The sequence below is a fragment of the Chiloscyllium plagiosum genome, chromosome 30 (assembly GCF_004010195.1).
Source record: "Chiloscyllium plagiosum isolate BGI_BamShark_2017 chromosome 30, ASM401019v2, whole genome shotgun sequence".
NCBI classification, from domain to species: Eukaryota; Metazoa; Chordata; class Chondrichthyes; order Orectolobiformes; family Hemiscylliidae; genus Chiloscyllium; species Chiloscyllium plagiosum.
This window is the reverse complement of record NC_057739.1, coordinates 33,440,474-33,449,462: the sequence shown is the minus strand read 5'-3', so window position 1 is coordinate 33,449,462 and position 8,989 is coordinate 33,440,474. Positions and strand designations below refer to the sequence as shown.

General features: G+C 38.6%; 1 protein-coding gene across 2 annotated transcripts in view; it reads left to right on the top strand.

Annotated features, from left to right (window-relative positions):
* The first annotated feature begins 6,811 nt into the window (after positions 1-6,811).
* Positions 6,812-8,989, top strand: part of phf19 (PHD finger protein 19) — an 84,137-nt gene continuing 81,959 nt past the window's right edge. For both annotated transcript variants that reach the window (XM_043720280.1, XM_043720279.1), the window contains exon 1: positions 6,812-7,040. The gene's annotated coding sequence lies outside the window, so the exon portion shown is untranslated. The remainder of the gene's footprint in view (positions 7,041-8,989) is intronic.

Genomic DNA, 8,989 nt, shown 5'->3' with positions numbered 1-8,989 from the left:
GTCCTCCCTCTCTTCATGAATGATTGGTTTGTCGTACGTTGATCTGAACTGATTTTCATTCTTTCGCAATGTAGTACAATGTTCAGTGATGACTTCATATGATTTGATCTGGTTGCACATTTTAGAAATGTTTTGTGGTATCTAAATATTTACATCTGGATTTCTAATTTACATCCAGTACCCAGTTTTGGTGGTTATTTACCTGCTTGATAATTATGTATCTCTCTGTCTTTGAAGAAGAATGTCCAATGTCTGAATGGTTAGATATTGGCTGCTAGGCAAGGTCATTTCCACTGAACATATGTTGTGCTGGGGTTGGTAATCCCTTCTTCACTGTTGTTGTATGAAAATGTAGTAATGAAATATGAAAACCTTGTTTTTCACTCAGTGCTTAATAATCATTGACTTGATAGCATGCACCAAACTGTTGATAGTGACATGACAAAATGATGTAAGTGACTCCATAAGACTATAAAAATAGGAACAACAATAGGCCATTCAGCCCCCTCAAGCTTGATCTGCCAAACAATACAATCATGCCCCTTTATTTTGAGACTATGCCCTTGATCTTAGATTCTCCCATGAGAAGAAACATGTTCTCAGCATTTATCCTGTCAAGTCCCTTAAGAATCCTGTATGTTTCAATGAGATCACCTGTCATTCTTCTAAATTCCAATGAGTGGGTTCCAAACTGTTTAACATTTGCTGGTAAGACGATCCCTCCATACTGGAGATCATCCTCATGAACTTTCTTTGAACTATCTCCAATGAAATAATATATAATAAAGGGAACAAAACTGTTCATAGTACTTCAGATGTTGTCTCACCAGCACCTTCAGCAATTGCAGTAAGACTTCCCTACTGTTATACTCCCAACCCCCTTGAAATAAGAACCAACATTCCATTAGCCTTCCTGATTACCTACTGTACCTGTATGCTAGCTTTCTGTGTTTTGTGCACAAGTATCCCCAAGTCCCTTTGTGTTGCAGATTCCATTTAAATATACATTGTTCTTTTCTTTGTCCTTTCCAGAATGAATAATTTCACATTTTCCCACAATACACTCCATTTGCCAACATTTTGCCCACTTATTTAATCTATCAATATCTCTCTAAACTGTTTGTATCCCTCTCACAACCTGCCTTTCCAACTATTTTTCTCTCATCTGCTATAGTACATTTGCTTCCTTCCTCCAAGTCATAAATATACATTGTAAACATGAGTTCTGGGATTCTTTGTCACACATTCTGGTTTCTTTAAAAAGACCTGAAGACCATTGCCACTAGTAGCTTCTTTTCTGTACTATTTCTCCTCTCCGCCTAAATAAATCTACATCCTGATCTTCTTAGTCATGTCTAACTATTGCACAAGTATCATTCTTGTTTAAAAGTGCAATCCTTCCACTTGTATCAAGTTTCCTATTTCCCTTAAATGTCCTATGATTCTCAGTATTCAGGACCCAATCCTTGCCATCCTGAAGCCATGTTTCTTTAATGGCTATCAGATCATATTTAATTACTTCAATGTGCATTATCAATTCATTTTTGTTAATGACACACAGCGTTTAGTTTTGGCATTCTGCTATATTTGTAAAATCTGATTTTGATTGTTGGTGTATTTTATGTATTTGTATATTGTTTATCCTTTGCCCCTTCCTAGCAAATATTCACTGAATTTAATTTCCCATATTAATAATTTCTTCTCTTACCTTGTTCTTACCTTGGATATACAATAAATTTTGACATTTGATCTGTTGCCCCACTATTTAGTTTAAAACCCCCTATTTCCCTCGTTATGTGGTTCACAAGAACACTAGCCCCACCATAGTTGAGGTTTTGACTAAGTCAACAGTAAAGCCACCATCTTTTCCAGTACTGGTGTCAGTGGACCATGAACCCCGGAACCCATTCCTCACATGCCAGTCTTTAAGCCACTTATTCATCTCTCTGACTTTATATACCCTATCACAATTTGCATGCAGTTCAAGCAATAATGCAGAAATCATAAACTTTGCATGTGCATGTCCACTGACTCTTGGTGCCCCCTCATTCCTGAAGAAGGGCTTTTGTCCGAAACGTTGGATGCTGCCTGACCTGCTGTGCTTTTCCAGCAACACACTCTTGACTCTTGGTGCGACCTGCTTTCCAGGTATCACAGAAGTTTGGATAGCTTTTGGGTAGATATGATATTCTGCATCAATTCCAGACTTTGTTGTTTGGTTGCATTTTGCTAATTGTAGCAATAATGTTGGCTACACTTTGGCTTCATATTTGAATCCATCCTCAAGTAATGTATCAACTGTACGCCCCTTTTCCTTACCCAAAATATCCTTCCTAAAGGCATTAATTGGTGTAGAAGTAGTCATTAATTCCATAAGCCTCTCTCCAGAAAAGTTGCTTTGCTACAGCATCATCTGACAAACTGGTCAATAGATTCTTGGGATTGCTGATATGAATTGGAGTCTGTTCTTTCTAAATTTAATTAGTACCTTTATCTCGGACAACTTTCCATATCTTTCCTGGATCTTTCTGATCATTGATGGAAAAATCAAAAATGTTAATTCTGTAAAGCTCCTCCTTGCTGATGACAAGCAGGATTAGTAGAACTCTTTTCTTGGAATCAACTATTGCTCAGTCTTTAATATAAAACTGCATACATTGTTTGCAAGGTTGTATTTCAGTAAGGGTATAATTGGATGTGCATTCCATAATTAAGTCTTTGCCTTTCATTTCTCTTTCGAGGATCTTTCTATTTTGTTTAGAAGTAGAGCCCAATGCAATGTCTGCTTTATTTCATGTCTGTTTCATTTACTGATTCTGTTTCTCTCTCATTTATTCTCCCTTTCCTGTCATTGTTCTCGTTTATTTTTCCTGTTGCTGGTCCTTTAGGAATGTTAACTTGAAAAGTACAAGTTTCAAAGTTTGAAGTCACAGGTTTGAGAGTACTTGCAGTGTGGTGGTAGTGTTCTTCCCTCTGGAATAGAAGACTTTAGTACAGTTTCACCTGCTCCAGATGTTATCATAACATCCTTGAACAGGTTGATTAAGAAGATTTGAAATTGCAGGTTTCTCCATCTAGGTGGTGTTTGCACCAAATTAGGACCGATGGCATCACAATTTCTTTAAATGTTTGAACATTTGAAGAAAGAAAATGATTGATATACCCTAGGTCTGGACAAAGATAAACCTTTTCAAGTGAAAACTGTTTTTCTAATTTCTTTTAGCTGAATTTTCCTTTGGGAAAACTTTGTAATTTTGCTTCTAGAATGGTTAAACTGCAAGTTTCTTTTCTTTTGAATTGGAATTGTAGGGTCTCAGCATTAACTGGCGGAGGTCTGTTGTCTTTGATTTTCATTGATAACGTCAGTCTTTTCGGTTTTAAATGAAAAATTTCTTCTAACTTGAACTAAACTTGCTTTTAATCAGAAATAAGTTTGCGCTCTCTTCTGGACGGTCAACGCACTATTTGCAGATTTGTATGGCTATCCGTACTCACAGAAACTGACAATGTTGTTTTGTCCCAATTCTCTGACCTCTAAGGGTATTGTTTAGTTAATTTCCAAAGTGTTTTCCCAAATGTTTGCCAGCAAGATTTTGGACTCATTTTTATAGATGGCCACCACTGCTAACCATGATGTGGGTTTTGCCTGTACCAGGCAATATTATCTGAAACAGCAATGCTTGTGTTATCCCCCATACTTAAGAAACTAGGCCAGAATAATATGGTAGTGAGGTATCCATCAGATGTTTATTACATCAAGCTAGTTATTTTTACATTTACAGACACATCAGTCTCTAATCACCATAACATTAAGCTATGAAGTTACACAGCATGTTTCCATTAATGTAATGTGCCTCAAGCGATCTAGGTTAAGATGGAGTATGTGGACACTTTGTGTTTATGTCACATGTCATGATACAGTGATAGTATCATGAAGATGTCTTTTGAAAGTATATGAACATGTCATGTATGCTGAAATTCTGACTGTGAGACATAACCCAAGTTCAATGAGTCCAAGGTAAAATTAAAAATATCACAGCATGTTGTCATACAGTGTGTGAGAAGATGTACTTATTTGGTAATTATGCAATGTTTACAAGTTTTAAACAGTGCTTTTGAAATGCTCTTATAAAATGCACAGTACACCAATAGAGTTCTGTAGTGATTGGAATGTGGTCAGCTAGGTGGACCTCATAGAATATGAGTTCCTGAATGGGACTATTAACCTGAGCCCTGCTGACAGATATAAACAGGAGTGTCAGGGGGTCTTTCCACTCTAGGAGCCAGCTCTGACCTAGTACTAAGTACTATGTATGTATAAATAAAGGATGACTTGGTCATGGGATACTGGCCTTCATGGAATTATTTCAGGTTCATGTACAACTGTTAAATGCACTACCATAGAGAAGTTACTGAATGTCAAGCATGAGTAAACCGACATAAACATAATGCAATCAAACATTCAATGAACTTGTGCGTTATCATTTAATTTCTTACAGTGAAGGATCTTAGCATTTTCTACAAATTCATCTGCTAATGGTTTAATTGTGTTAAGAAAGTTACATTTTTAAATGAACAATTAAAGCACTTGAAAGGTTGACTGCACCATGCTTAGAATGAAATTTCAAGAAGCATTTTTTGATGTTTATGAGGATATTTTAAAAAGTCTTAAATTGATGTTGTCATTTATGAACAAGAAACACTTTATATTTCAAAATAGTGTCAATTCAGAAAATCGTATGTCTTTCTGTTTAATCTTCACAAAGTTTTGCACTGTAAAATCAAAGTTCACTCCATCATCATGTAGCTGCACCATTTTATTCATTTGAAGGTTGTTAAATGGAAAGTCTAGTTTTACTTTAATATTTGTACAACAGGGCCTGGCCTAATAACTGCTAAACCAGTAACTAGTGAAACATAGATCTTTATTAGAGTCACAGTGTCATACAGCACGGAAACAGACCCTTCGGTCCAACTCATCCATGCTGACCAGGTTTCCCAAACTAAACTAGTCCCATTTACTGAATTTGGCCCATATTATTGTGAAAATCATTAATATCTCAAACATCATTTTTATGCATTTACTTAGCATTTTGTAAGCCTTGGTATAAAATTGAACCCACCTTCAATACATCTGGCTTTCTAGTCAGTTTTAATGAGATTAATAAATAAAATGTTAGTTTTCATTTTACATGAATATATATTCTGCACTCTGATAAATTGCCTAATGTACTTATGTATGATATGATTTGCCTGGATGGCACGCAAAACATTTTTCACTATATTTCAGTACATGACAGTAAGAAATTCAAATCAAATCAAGACTTTCCCTCCAAAATCTTGAAAGTTCAAGGATGTGGTCAGTTATCCTTTGAAATTTCCAACAGAAACTGAGTCTTTCTCCATTTCATGAAATATGTTCCAATTATAACATGCTGTTTTAATATAACTCTGATTTCCATTCTACTTCTTTTGCCATTATTTTTAAATCTATGATCTGTGGTTGCTGATCCATTTACCAACAGAAACAAGTTCTCCCTGTTTGCTCCATCCTCATAGAGTTGTACAGCATGAAACAGACATCCCAATGTAAACTCGTCCCATTTGCCAGCATTTAGCCCATATCCCTCCAAAACTTCCTATTCAAGTATGCATCCAGATGCTTTTCAAATGTTGCAATTATACCCACCTTCTCATTTCTTCTGGCAGCTCCGTCCATACGTGCATCACCCTCTGCATGAAAAAGTTTCCCGTTCAGGTCCCTTTCAAACTTTTCCCATCTCATCTTAAACCTATGGTACGGTATTTCTCTCTTAGGTCTTTCCCTAACCTTCTGTGAACTAAGGAGGATAGTCACAGGTTTTGCAATCTTTATATTGAACTGAAAAAATCTCCATGCCCTCTCCCAGATTTCACAATCAAACTAAATTATGTGTAACATTTCATACAATCTCCAGCTGAGGCTGAACTATTCTGCATTCTTTTCTATTACCCAGATGTTCTTAAGTAAGGTATGACTTGTCTAGTTAGCACACAAAACAATACACTGTATCATGTACATGTGACAATAAAAAGTCAAATCAAATCAGTTGTTTGAAAGGGTTCCTTGATTTTGTATGCAGTACCCCTGTTTAGAAAATAAATTTCCTGTGTGTCTTAACCGTCTTATCAAATATGGTCAAAGACTTATAAAAACATACGTTGTCATTCTACCGTACTGACACCGAGTCTTGAAGTAGTACCATTCAGACAATACAAAGTTCACTCCAAACTGCATCATCCACGTTGCTTCATGAAGTCGCATCTTCCTGGGCGCTGAAGTAAAATGAATCCTGATTTTTGTTTCTTCCTCTGGAATACCCATTGCACCCAATGTGAGTTTGGGCTGGGAATCGTCACGCGTGAAGCGTCGCGTCAGTTGTGAAGGTGTTGGAGATGATACCACCTCTCAGGCGTTTCCCAGATTTGGCCAAAATGGAAACACAGTATCTAAGAACAAAATTGAAAACCTCGCCCCCTAAACCTTATACACCAGCTCCTCATGAATTACTATTGATTTGTAATTGCATATTTATAAACTAGAAGTTGGTTCCTTTTGTCAGACAATAAGTTCATGTGAAATGTCATGTCTACACAATTGGGATTTGTGGGCGAGGTCGTGGGTCGGTGAAGTTGCTTTTTTGTGGGTTTGGACTTGCACTGGGCGGTGCTGAGGATGCGTGCTGCCCTTAGCCCGCACACACTCATCGCTTCAACTTCCTTATGATGATGATGATGATGGTGATGTGTTAATTACATAAGCACACGCAAATAAATCGCGGGAAAGAGAAAAAATGGCGGCCGATGGGGCAAGGAGCTGTGAGTGTGACTGCACATTGTGTCTGTGCCCCCCTAGCAGCACAGGCGACTCCGCTTGACTGATTGCTCTGTGAAAGGACTTTTGTCGATCAAGGGGAAGCGGCACTTTCATCAGATTGACCACAGTGAAGTGGAAACGTGTGTGTGAGAGAGAGAGAGAGACAGACAGGCAGGCAGAGAGGGTAAGGCTGGAGCAGGTTTGTCTTACACTAGGAGAGAGAGAGAAGGCGGAGAAGGAGTTTGAAAAATTCAGAAATGTTTTGATGTTTAATATGAAGTTAACTATGATTCGGATCAAAGTGTTCGGAGATTCGGAATGCAGCCTGAAGTATTCTTTTTAGCAATTAACTGACTTGCTGAAACTCTCAAAACTCCAGCTGGAGTTTCCCCCTCTAAATGTAAAGTATCGCCCGATGATTATTGAAAATATGCATGTGCAAGTATGTGCAAAATATGTAAAACATTAGTTAATTTCGCTGGATGACGCAGACAGTGCTCGCATGCGAATTAAAATTGATCATGTATAAATCTCCTGAAGTATTTATCATTTCAGAAGCCTTCTGTTGCCGGCATCTGGAATTTATTTGCTTTTCAATCAATTAAACAGTATAATATGTTATACTAAATGTATGTTGATGAACGCACAATTGTATATTTTTCAAATTTTTCAAAACTATTGCCTGAAAAGCGGCCATGTTTGACATATAGGTCTTTTAGCTCTGGAATGTCCTCTGCTCAAGTTGCACTTTATTTGTGATTTTATCTTCTGAATTTTCTTTTGCTTAAGGTGTCTGACCAGTTTGGACTGAATTAGGGCGGGATCTGACTCAGTGTTCTCAGACAGTGTCAAGGTTGGTTTTGGGTGGAAGGTGCATTTTTTTCATGTATGAACTCAATCCTTTCTTCGCTGCTAGTGAGATAAAATTTGCAAAAAGAAAGTAACGGCGCTCCTGTCAATGTCAGAGACGTAGAGAGGCTGCCTGTGACCACCCCGAGTCTGACTGACATTGAGATGGACCACTCACAATCTCTCGGTAGGCCACTGTAAACTTTGGACCAATCAGAGCCATCGGAGGCGGGGCTAGAGGGCGGGTTTTGCTGGACGTCATTGGCTGCTGGGATCCAAAGGGGCGGGCCTTTATTGGCGCGCTTTGACATTCTCAGGAAGTGCTTGGTGTCGAGACAATCACTTATGCAGCAGCAGATGACAGGCTCACTCACCTCAGTTGACAGCGTCATTACTGCCGAACCTGCCCCCAGTAGGTGAAGTCAAGCTTTCAGCAAGTGAAGTAGTCGGCAGAGAAGTTGAGTTACATTGAAGTTACATTGTTACAGCGTAAGTGCTGTAACAAAAACAGAAATTGTTGGAGAAATTCAACTGAAGTTCTGAAGGGCCACTGGATCGAAACGTTGACTCTGCTTTCTCTCCATAGATGCTGCCAGAGCTGCTGAGTTTCTCCAGCAATTTCCGTTTTTGTTTCAGACCCTCAGCATCTGCAGTTCTTCGTTTTATTTTTGTGCTGTACTCTAAACATCGGCAATGAATCGGCATTCTGTCTTAGTATGAATTTGTTACTTAAAATTTATTTGGTAAAATTAAGAGTTTTTTTTCAAGAATAAATGAATTCTAATATGTTTAAAACATAATCATGGCACAGGGGATAGCACTGCAGCCTCACAGCACCAGGGACCCAGATTCGATTCCTGCCTTGGGTGACTGTCTGTACCATCTTGCCCTGTTTGCTTGGGTTTCTGCTGGGTGCTTCAGTTTTTTCCCACAATCCAAAGATGTGCAGGTTAGCATGTCATTGTTAAATTGCTGTGTAATGTCCAGTGATGTGCAGGCTAGGCAGATTAACTATTTTGCTGAAAATGTGTTGCTGGAAAAGCGCAGCAGGTCAGGCAGCATCCAGGGAACAGGAGAATCGACGTTTCGGGCATAAGCCCTTCTTCTGGAATGAGGAAAGTTTGTCCAGCAGGCTAAGATAAAAGGTAGGGAGGAGGGACTTGGGGGAGGGGCGTCAGAAATGTGATAGGTGAAAAGAGGTCAAGGTGAGGGTGATAGGTCAGACTGGGGTGGGGGCGGAGAGGTCAGGAAGAAGATTGCAGGTTAGGAAGGCGGTGCTGAATT